General features: G+C 37.0%; 1 protein-coding gene across 1 annotated transcript in view; it reads right to left on the bottom strand.

Annotated features, from left to right (window-relative positions):
• The window catches only part of ACER3 (alkaline ceramidase 3), a 178,781-nt gene that overhangs the window by 106,426 nt on the left and 60,055 nt on the right, over window positions 1–12,300 (bottom strand). The window lies entirely within an intron of this gene.

The raw sequence follows: 12,300 nt of genomic DNA on the forward strand, positions 1-12,300 counted from the left end.
AGTAGGTGTCTTCTTAGAAAGATGATGAAAAGATATTTACAAGGTGCTAAAGGAAAATAGTTCTCTACTCAACAACAATTTCTTACAAAAATCAAAGTAAAATACAGATACCTTCAGACAAATGAAACTAAGAATTTTCAACCAGAACATCCACTAAAGGAACTTCTAAATTCTCAAGGTAAAGAGCAAAAGTATCTCAGAAAGAACCTCAAAGATAAGCAAAAAGTAAGCTGGAAAAAGCAGCTTACACCAATGCTACTGAAAGGGTGGTCCATGGATAACAGTATGACAAGACAAAATACAGAACTGAGTTAATTTGTCTCTTGAAATGAATGACAACAAATCAAAGCTTGCATTTTTCATCTCTTCTTAAACTTTAATTTTTGTGGCAATGTTTTTAGTTCCTAGTTTCTGTTTCTAGTAAACACAAAAGGCAACGGATCTTGATCTGATTTTTGATCCTCTGTTTACATAAACAAAGCTGAAACATGAATAGCAAAGAAACAATAGAAACCGTAATAGCAGAAATAAATAGTAAAATGGGGAAAAAGATGGCTAAACTATTTTGTATATTGATTCTGGGTAGTATTTTATACACTTATTCTGGGAATATAGTGGCACAAAACATTCAAAATTCCAAATTTGTGATTTTCAACATAGGAGCTGATATCAGGACAAATATCAATTAATGGACATATACAAAGCACTCTACCCTACAACAACAGTACATACATTCTTCTCAAGTGCACATGAACATTCAGCATATGTTAGGCCATAAATTAAGTCTCAATAGCCTTAAAAAGGCAGACATAAACTATCATACAAAATATCTCCTCCAACCACAAAAGAATGACGTTAGAAATAAATAACAGAAGGAAAACTGGAAAATTCACAAACCTGTGGAAATTAAACAAAATATTATTAAACAATCAATGTATCAAAGAATAAATCACCAACCAAATTAGAAAATACTTAAGAGATGAATTAAAATTAATACACAACATACCAAAATTAATGGGATGTAGTAAAAGCAGTGCTGAGTGGGAAATTTACAGCTATAAGTGCTTATATTTAAGATCTTCCAGCTGAAATGAAAGAATGTTACTTAGTAACATGAAAATATATGAAAATGTATAACACACTGGTAAAGCTAAGCATAATCAAATTCAGAATACTGTAATACTGTAATATGATGGTGTATTAATCACTTAAGTCTAGTACAATGATGTAAGGACAAAAGTATTAAAAATAACTACAGCTACAATAATTTGTTAATAAATACAAAATAAAAAGCAGGTAAATTGTGATATCAAAATCCTAAAAGGGTGTAATAAAAGGGTAGAGTTTTAGTATGCAAGGTTGCTATCAGTGTGGAAAAAAGTCATATCTATAAGTTGTTTTATGTAAGCCTCATGGTAATCACAAAGCAAAAACCTACATTAGACACAACAAAAGATTGTTGCTGGAGGGAATCAAAAAGGAGGGAATTGAAGTATACCACTACAGAAAATCATCAAGTCACAAAGGAAAACAGCAAGAAAGGAATACAGGAACTACAAAACAGCCAGAAAACAATTAATAAAATGAAACTAGTAAGTCCTTATCTATCAGTAATTGCTCTAAATGTAAACGGGTTAAATTCTCCAATTAAAAGGCATACAGTGACTGGAAGGATAAAAAAACAAGACCCAACTACATGCTGGCTACAAGAGATTTACTTCAGCTTTAAAGACATACACAGGCTCAAAGTGAATGGATTAAAAAAGATATTCTATGGAAGTAAAAACCAAAAGAGAGCAAAGGTAGCTATAGTTATATCAGACAAAATAGACTTTAAGCCAAAAACTGTAACAAGACAAAGAAGATCATTATGTAATAATAAAGGGTTAATTCATCAAAAGGATATATCAGTTGTAAATATATATGCACCCAAATCAGAGCACCTAAATATATTAAGCAAATATCAACAGATCTGAAGGAAGAAACAGACCACAATACAACAATAGTAGGGGATTCAATACCCCACTTTCAACAATGGATAGATCATCCAGACAGAAAATCAACACAGAAAAGTTGGATTTCAACTACACTTAAAACCAAATGGATCTAACAGACATATACAAAACATTCCATCCAAGAGGCAGCAGAGTACACATTTTCCTCAAGCACACACAGAACATTCTCCAGGACAGATGATATAATAGGTCACAAAACAAGTGTTAGAAAATTTAAGAAAACTGAAATCATATGAAGTATCTTTCCAACTACAATGGCATAAAACTAAAAATCAACAATAGGAGGAAAACTAGAAATTCACAAATATGTCAAGGTTAAACAACACACTCCTGAACAACAAATGCGGGAAAGAAGAAGTCAAAAGGTAAATAAAAAATATCTTGAAACAAATGAAAATGGAAATACAACATACCAAAACTTATGGGATGCAGCTAAAGTAGTTCTAAGAGGAAAGTTTATAGTAATAAATGCCTATATTAAGAAAAAGGATCGCAAATAAACAACCTGACATAATACCTCAAAGAGCCAGAAAAAGAACAAACTAAGCCCAAATTCAGAAGGAAAGAAATAAAGATCAGAGTGGAAATAACGAAACTAAGAGTTGATTTTTTGAAAAAATAAAATTGACAAACTTTTAGCTAGACTAACTCAAAAAAAGAGGACTCAAATAAATAAAATGAGAAAAGAAAAAGGATATTAAAACTAATACCACAGAAACACTCACTGGGGAAAGGTTAGTCTCTTCAATAAATAGTGTTGGGAAAACTAGATAACCACACACAGAAGAATGAAACTGAACCTCTATCTTACAAAATGAACTCAAACTGGATTAAAGATTTAAGCACACATGAAAAACATGCTCAACAACACTAATCACCAGGGAATTGCAAATCAAAACCACAGTGAGATATCATCTCACACCTTATCGCTAATTATTAGAGAAATGCAAATCAAAACTACAGTGAGGTACCATCTCACACTGTTCAGAATGGCCATCATTGAAAAGTCTACAAATAACAAATGCTGGAGAGGGTGTGGAGAAAACAGAACCCTCCTACACTGTTGGTGGGAATGTAAACTGGTGCAGCCACTATGGAAAACAGTATGGAGGTACCTCAAAAAACTAAAAATAGGGATTCCCTGGTGGTGCAGTGGTTGAGAATCCACCTGCCAATGCAGGGGATGCGGGTTCAAGCCCTGGTCTGCGAGTATCCCACATGCCGCGGAGCAACTAGGCCCATGAGCCACAACTACTGAGCCTGCGCTCCGCAACGAGAGGCCATGATAGTGAGAGGCCTGTGCACCGCGATGAGAGTGGCCCCCGCTTGCCACAACTAGAGAAAGCCCTCGCACAGAAACGAAGACCCAACACACCAAAAATAAATTAATTAATTAATAAACTCCTACCCCCAACATCTTCTAAAAAATAAAAAAAAACTAAAAATAGAGTGGCCATATGATCCAGCAATCCTACTGCTGGGCATATATCTGGACAAAACTATAATTCAAAAAGATACATGCACCCCTATATTCATAGCAGCACTATTCACAATAGCCAAGACATGGAAACAGCCTAAATGTCCATTGACAGATGAATGGATAAAGAAGATATGGTACACATACACAATGGAATACTACTCAGCCAGAAAAAAGAATGAAATAATGCCATTTGCAGGAAAATGAATGGACCTAGAGATTACCATACTAAGAGAAGTCAGAAAGAGAATGACAAATACCATATGATATCACTTAGATGTGGAATCTAAAATATGACAAAAATGAACTTATCTACCAAAACAGAAACAAATTCACAGACACAGAAAACAGACTTGTGGTTGCCAAAGGGTAGGTGTGGTGGGGGAGGGAGGGATTGGGAGTTTGGGATTAGCAGATGCAAATTATTATATAGAGAATGAATAAACAACATGGTCCCCCTATATAGCACAGGGAACTATATTCAATATCCTGTGATAAACCATAATGGAAAAGAACATGAAAAGGAATATATATATATATATATATATATATGCATAACTGAGTCACTTTGCTTTAAGCAGAAATTAACATAATACTGTAAATCAACTATACTTCAATAAAATAATTTTTTAAAAAAAGATAAGTGTTGGCAAGAATGTGGAGAAAAGGGTTGTAAAACGTGTGTTGGTGGGATGTAAAACAGTATAGCCACTAAGTAAAACAGTACGGAGGTTCCTCAAAAAAGTAAAAATAGAACTACCGTATGATTCAGCAATCCCACTTCTTGGTATATATCCAAAGTAAATGAAACAGGACCTCAAAGAGACACCTGCACTCCCATGTTCATTGCAGCATTATTCACAATGGCCAAGATATGGAAACAACCTAAGTGTCCATCAACAGATGAATGGATAAAGAAGGTGTGGTATATATATACAACAAAATATCATTTCAGCCATGAGAAAGAAGTAAATCTTGCTGTTTGCAACGACTTGGATGAAACTTGAGGGAATTATGCTCAGTGAAATATGCCAGAGAAAGACAAATACTATATGATATCACATATATGTGGAATCTAAAAAAGCCACACCCAGAGAAACAGAGAATAGAGTGGCAGTTACCAGGGGCTGAGGGTGGGGGAAATGGGGGAGATGTTTTCAAAGGATACAAACTTCCAGTTACATGACTAACAAGTTTGCGGATCTAATGAATAGCATGGTGACTACAGCTAATAATACTGTATTATATACTTAAAAGTTGCTGAGAGAGAAGATCTTAAATGTTCTTAACACAAAAAAGAAATGGAAATTATGTGACAGGATGGAGATGTTAGCTAATGCTATGGAAGTAATCATTTTATGAATATGTGTATCAAATCAACCGCTTGTACATCTTAAATTTATATGATGTTATATTTCAATTATACCTCAGTAAAGCTAGAACAAAATCCGAAAGGATCAAACTATTTCCAAGTAACTTAACTGAATCCTAGAACAAAATTCAAGCCTATTTATGGTAATACAAAAAATATCCAGGACGCAACAAGGTAAGAAGCACAATATCTGACATCCAATTAAAGATTAGCAGGCAGGGGGCTTCCCTGGTGGCGCAGTGGTTGAGAGTCCGCCTGCCGATGCAGGGGACACGGGTTCATGCCCCGGTCCGGGAAGATCCCACATGCCCACATGCCGCAGAGCAGCTAGGCCCGCGACCCATGGCCGCTGAGCCTGCATGTCCGGAGCCCGTGCTCCGCAATGGGAGAGGCCACAACAATGAGAGGCCCGCATACCACAAAAAAAAAAAAAGATTAGCAGGCAGGGAATTCCCTGGTGGTCCAGTGGTTAGGACTCTGTGCTTCCAGTGCGGGGGGCATGGGTTCCATCCCTGGTCAGGGAACTAAGATCCCACAAGCTACATGGCACAGCCCCCCCACCCCGAAAAAAAGATTACCAGGCATACAAAAAGGAAGAAAAACAACCCAAAAAAATACTCAATTGAAACCAACCCAGAACTGATACAAATGTTAGAATTAGCAGACAAAGATTAAAACACTTCATATAAGTCTAGAAAATACAAACTAACCTATACTATAGTGTCAGAAAGCAGACCAGTGGTTGTGGGTAGGGCTGGGGTAGAAGAGAGAGCAGGATGGAGAAGGACTTACAAAGGGACATGAGAAAACTTGGAGGTGATGGATCTGCTCACTGTCTTGATTGTGGTGATGGTTTCACATGTGCATACATATGACAAAACTTAATTTGTACACTTTAAATAGGCACTTTCTATTGCATGTCAACTATACCTCAATAAAGCTGTTTTTAAAAAAAAAAAAAGTTTTGCCTCTGGGGATTAGAATTGGAGGGTAGAGAGGAAAGAGTTAGGGAAGGGCACTGCTTTCTGGTTTTGTTACAAGTCTTTTAGCACAGGCTGGATTTTTATCTATTTTTAATGCATTACTTTAATAAAATAAAAATTAAAGAAACTTTTAGAAAGGGAATAAAATAGTTGGGGATAATTTCACAGATGTGATAAGATCTGAGTTAGACCCTGAAAGGAGAGAAAGGAACAATAAAATCTACTGAGTCTATTATTAAGGACCAGGTACTGGAATTCACATTTTACACATGCTAACATTTGCTTTTCATAACAATATTGTGAAATATTATCGCCCAATTAAACAAACAAAGTCAAGCTACGGGATTATATAATTTACCCAAATTCTCACAATAAGCAAATGGTGGAGCCAAGATTTTATTCCAGGTCTATCTGTCCTTACAGCCAATGTTCCTCTCCTTAAATGCACTAGCACAGTGTTTGCACAAAGAAGACCCTTATTAACATTTAAAAAATTATATCAAAGAGTATTCTATTAAAAATGTTTAAAGTAAATTCCAGATTATACAAATAACAAAGTAATTTGCCTAGGTGAAGTGTGAAAATATAAGGTGGGGAGCCAGGCAGACTGAAAGATATATATACAAGCAGCAGTTATCAATAACTTTAAGTAAACCTGTGGAAGATGTTGAATATTATGCCATTTAGGAGAGCCCTAGGATTCAAACTAATGAAAATCTTTATTGATGACTGAGATAAAGGAAATGAAACATGACCAAAGGTCCAGATAATATTAAATTTAGCTGAGATGTCAATACTCTGGAAGTCAGAAATACATTTCTAAAGGTAGAGGATATGGGACGGTCCCACAAACTACATTAAATTCAATTAAGGATAACACAAAGTTTTACAAATTAGAATGAGGAATTGCAGACCACAAATACAGGCTACTGTGACAGACAGAATAAGGACAACTCTGGAAGAAAGATCCAAAGACAGAAAGATGACAGTACACTATTCTTGGGGGGGAAATCTCAATATACTACCTCAAAGCAATACTTAGAGGTAAAAATGGAAAGAGCTGGATAGTGACCATCCTACTTCTCTCTGCTTTAATTCAACTTCTTTTTGGAATGCTTACGTATTTGTGGAACCCTACTTTAAACAAAACAGAGATCCTAAGTACTGAGAGAGATACTAAAACAAAGAAATCGTTTACTTAATAAATAAAACATGTCATATGAGGAATGGCATGACTGCTGTCTTCAAATATCAACTTCAAAGTTTAAAGGAATGTTAAACTAAAGGTGAACGAGGCTTGCTATGGCTATAAAACATCAAAATTAAATTCAATGAAGTTACACAGAAGCATATTTCCGCTCAATACAAGGCAAAACATTCTAAAATTAGAGCTGTCCAAAAAAAAAAAAAGTAACAAGACTATGAACTTTTGGGGCAGGGACCAACCATGTCTTACTCATATCTGTATGCTTTTGACTGGCACAATACCAAGGACAGAGCAGGCACTCAGGAAAGTCTGGTAGAATGAATAAATTCATACATGCATGCTTACTGAAACCTGAGGATAGCAGTTTCTCCTTTTATCCCCTGGTAGTATTCACAAAATTATGTGTTTCTTACTTTTTTGATTTAACAATGGTTATAGTAGATGGTAGCTTGTTTATTTTAGCATAACTTCACTCTTTTATAAAAAGTGACAAACGTTTATTGCAAAAAATTTAAACAATTCATAAAAGTGTAAAAAAAATTAAATCATCAAATATCCTAACACCCAGTAATTATCATCATTAATATTTGTTAAGGGACTTCCCTGGTGGCGCAGTGGTTAAAAATCCGCCTGCCAATGCAAGGGACATGGGTTCGATCCCTGGTCCGGGAGGAGCCCACATGCCGCGGAGCAACTAAGCCCATGTGCCACGACTGCTGAGCCTGCACACCGCAACTACTGAAGCCCGTGTGCCTAGAGCCCATGCTCCGCAACAAGAGAAGCCACCACAATGAGAAGTCCGTGCATTGCAACAAAGTGTAGCCCCCGCTCGCCTCAACTAGAGAAAGCCTGTGCACAGCAACTAAGACCCAACACAGCTCAAAAAAAAAAAAAAAAGAATTGCTAAGTTTTACACATACAGAGAGAGATGAATGGATGGGAATTAAGAAAGAAAAAACAAAGTTTACAAGGCTATTAGATATGCTCTTCTTTTATAAAAATGTTTTAACAAAAGAAAGTAAAACTGAGTATGAAACGACTGAAAGATTAGAGTCCTGATTTTTACATGGTTAATTTTTATAGCATATGCATCCTTGCCATGAAACAAAGAAATTCACACTCCTAAACTTCCTCCCACCTCCCTTCCACTATGTACTGATTTTTATTAGTCATATCTACATTTTCAAGGACTATATATTTCACATTGTCAAGGATTTCCATTTAGTTCTGCAAACCACATTTTTCATCCTTGTTTTTTAAAAATAACAGATTTATCAAGATATAATTCACATATCGTAAAAATAACCCTTTTCATGTGTACAATTCAGTGGTTTATAATGTACTCACAGATTTGTGCAACCATGATCACTATCTAATTTTCGAACATTTTCATCAGCCCAAAATGAAACCCCAGACTCATTAGCAGTCACTCCCCCATCTCTTCTCCCCGAAGTCCTTGGTGACCACTAATCTAATTTCTGTCTCTGGATTTGGCTATCCTGGACACTTCATATAAATGAAATCAGACAATATGTAGGCTTCTGTGTTTGTTTTTCCTCACTTGGCATAACATCTTCAAGGTTCATCCATGTTGTAGCATGCATGTGTCCAGAACTTCATTCTTTTTTATTGACAAAGAGTTCATTGTATGGATATACCATATTTTGTTTATACATTCATCAGTTGGACATTTGGGTTGTTTCCAACTCTGTGACTATTGTAAATAATGCTGCTATGAACATTCATATACAAGTTTTTGTGTGGTCATGTTTTCAATTCTCTTTAGTATACACGTAGGAGTGGAATTCCTGGGTCATATCATGATTCTATGTTCATCTCTGTTTTTAGTCTCAGGTATCTATTTAAATGGATATAGTGCCAAACTCCAGTCTTTTTCCCCATGGCTTTTCTTTCCATTTTGCTTTTTTTGTTTTAAACCAAGTTCTACCTGTTTAGATTTCATCATTCATCTTCATATAGTTTTTTCAAGGATTTATACATGCTGTATTCCCTGACTTCTTGAGTGCGTGAGAATATTGTCTTTTACCTTTATACTCAAAAGATAACTCAGCTATAAAATTTTGGGGTCTCTCTTTCTTTCAAAAGTTTGTTAAGTACTGTGCTGTTGTCTTCCAGATTGACTATTACTATGAAGAAGTTAGAAGCTAGTCTGAACTTTTCCCTTGTAGATGACTTGCTTTTTTGCCTGCACTCCCAATGAATTCTTTCTTTATACTTGAATCTGTGTATTTGAGTAGCCACTGGGCATCCAGATAAGATAGAGATGCTATACCCACTCTATCTCTATATAAAGCTAAGTAAATATAGTATTAAATACATTTTTTACTCAAGTCAGACCAACAACTTGAACCTGTAACTGCCACTGTGATACTACACATATAATTTACAGTAACCTCAACACATGTCACATACCTAGATACACATCTAATAAAAGATGTGCAAGACATAATATCAATAAAACTCCCAACAGGTTTTTTGGGTACAAATTGATAAACTGACTCTAAACTTTATATGAAAATTTAAAAGGCCAAGAAGAGCCAAGACAATCTTGAGCAACAAAACTAGAATATTTATACTACTAGATATCAAGACCTATTAGGAAGGACAGATAAACAAAACAGTAGAACAGATAAGATTCCAAGAACAAACTAACATTTACAGTCACCTGATTTATGACAAACATGACCCTGCAGTGCAGTATGAAAAGGACAGTCTTTTCAATAAAGGGCACTGGATCAACTGGATATTTACACGGGAATAAAAGGAATCTGGACCCCAACCTCACACTTCTTATACAAAAATAAATTCCAGATGTACTGCAGATCTAAATGTGAAAGGTAAAACAGTATAATCTTTAGAAGAAAACATGGGAGAACATCTTCACAACCTTGGAGTGGCAAAGAATTTTTCAATAGGACACAAAAAGGATGAACCACAAAAGCAAAAAGACTAAAAATGTCAAGAAGCTAAGACAATAAAATCAAGAAGAATAAAAGGTTGTTTTTATTTATTTATTGGCTGCTTTGGGTCTTCGTTGCTGCGCGTGGGCTTTCTCTAGTAGCGGTGAGCAGGGGCTACTCTTCATTGCGGTGCACGGGCTTCTCACTGTGGTGGCTTCTCTTGTTGCGGAGCACAGGCTCTAGGCACGCAAGCTTCAGTAGTTGTGGCATGTGGGCTCAGTAGTTGTAGCCTGGGGGCTCTAGAGTGCAGGCTCAGTAATTGTGGCGCACGGGCTTAGTTGCTCCACGGCATGTGGGATCTTCCCGGACCAGGGCTTGAACCCGTGTCCCCTGCATTGGCAGGCGGATTCTTAATCACTACGCCACCAGGGAAGCCCAAAAGGTTGTTTTTTAAAAAGCGGATTTAAAGATAAATAGATGCAAAATTGCTTTGTAAATAAGGAGATATATGCATACTAGCTAATTTAACTTGACTGAACAAAAAGAATGCACAAAAAATTATCATGGACTGAAAATTTTTGGTTAAAAAATGCTATCAGCCTCGGTTCAATCAGGAGCGATAAGCCACAGAGTAATTTGAACAGGAAAAGTTTACTGTAAGGAATCATTAACTATAAGAGGGAACTGGAGTAATGAGAGATTGGCTAGTAGTAAGTAAAGAGAACTCTACAGAATATAGGAAGAGCAGATGTAAGGAACAGCCACTTCTCCTAAGATGGAGACAGAACACTAAAAGAAGAGGTCTCAGCCAGGGCTGAGATGCAGACCCTGTGGGAGAGGGCATGACCACAGCTCAACAAATAGCAGGGAAGTTGCTGTGATGCCACCCCTGCTGACCTCAGTGAAAATCCACCCTTAGGAACTTGTCTTTAATCTGCCCTCTGGGATGCAGGGGGGAAAGCTGATCACCTGGAGTGGGAAGCTACTGGCCACTGGGTGCTGCTGACTGCAGTAATGCATGAGCTGGCACTGAAGAAGCTGAGCAAACTTCAGGATCTGGGCATTGTATGAGACAGAGGCTGAATGAACCACTGGCACTGCAAGAGCCAGGCACTTAAGAAGCCACCAAGCCAGCACACAACAACACGAAGGAAAACTCTTCGTCTTGCAACGTCTCTCCAGCGCCCTCTACTGACAAAGCTTAACATCCGGCTAGTTGGCAAAGGAAGCAAATTTAAAGGGCCCAGGTCCATTTTCACAGAGCATGAGATAAATGACGAATTTGGGGCAGAGAGGGAATAAACTGATAACTATTACTGATAACAACTATAAAACTTGTTTTTACCAAAACATATATGTTTATCATTGCTGGGCCAAACTATGCCTGATGAGGGTTGCCCAAGCACCAAAATAAGAGAGTCTTAAGATGGTAAAGTGATGGCTTTTTCTCTTTTTTTCATATTTTCTAAAATGTGGTTATATTGTTCTTGTAATTTAAAATTAAAATATTAATAATATAAGGGAATGATAGAAAATAAAGGCTAAATTTCTTCTATAAGAGTTAAATTGAGTTTGGGGTGCTTCTAGAAGATTCAATTAAAACAGCGTTTTTTGTGGGCTTCCCTGGTGGCGCAGTGGTTGAGAGTCCGCCTGCCTATGCAGGGGACACCAGTTTGTGCCCCGTTCCGGGAGGATCTCGCGTGGTCCGGGAGGATCCCGCGTGCCGCGGAGCGGCTGGGCCCGTGAGCCATGGCCGCTGAGCCTGCGCGTCCGGAGCCTGTGCTCCGCAACGGGAGAGGCCACAACAGTGAGAGGCCCGCGTACCGCAAAAAAAAAAAAAAAAAAAAAAAAAACCAGGGTTTTTTCCAGAAATGAAAACTAGAGATTCATTCATATACCACACAGTAGTGTACTAAAACTTTAAAGTAAGAAAAATCTATTTTTTCTACAGGGAAACTTGTTTTGATATGGACTTATGGGATTTTTTTAAAAATCTGAAAACCATATTTTTATACTCCCAAACACAGTATCTCTGAATTCTCCCCTCAGTACAAATTATGGACGAAGCTGATGACATTTCAATAATTTCAAGACTTCTTAACAGGTAAAGCCATCTTTTAGCACGTGAAAAGAAAACTCAAATATCAAAAGTATAAGAAAGAAGGTCGGGGGAAAAGGTAATGTGCAAAAGAGTTAAGTTTGAAACAACTCTGAATGAAGATACAGTAGGAAGATGTTTGCCTCAGCCTGACAGTAGGTGGAGCTAGTGTGCTCAGCAGTCTTAAAAGTGCTCCCAAGTTTGGCAAAATACAGAGCCCTGGGGCA

This window comes from Leucopleurus acutus (assembly GCF_964270905.1).
Source record: "Leucopleurus acutus genome assembly, chromosome: 8".
Lineage (NCBI taxonomy): Eukaryota > Metazoa > Chordata > Mammalia > Artiodactyla > Delphinidae > Leucopleurus > Leucopleurus acutus.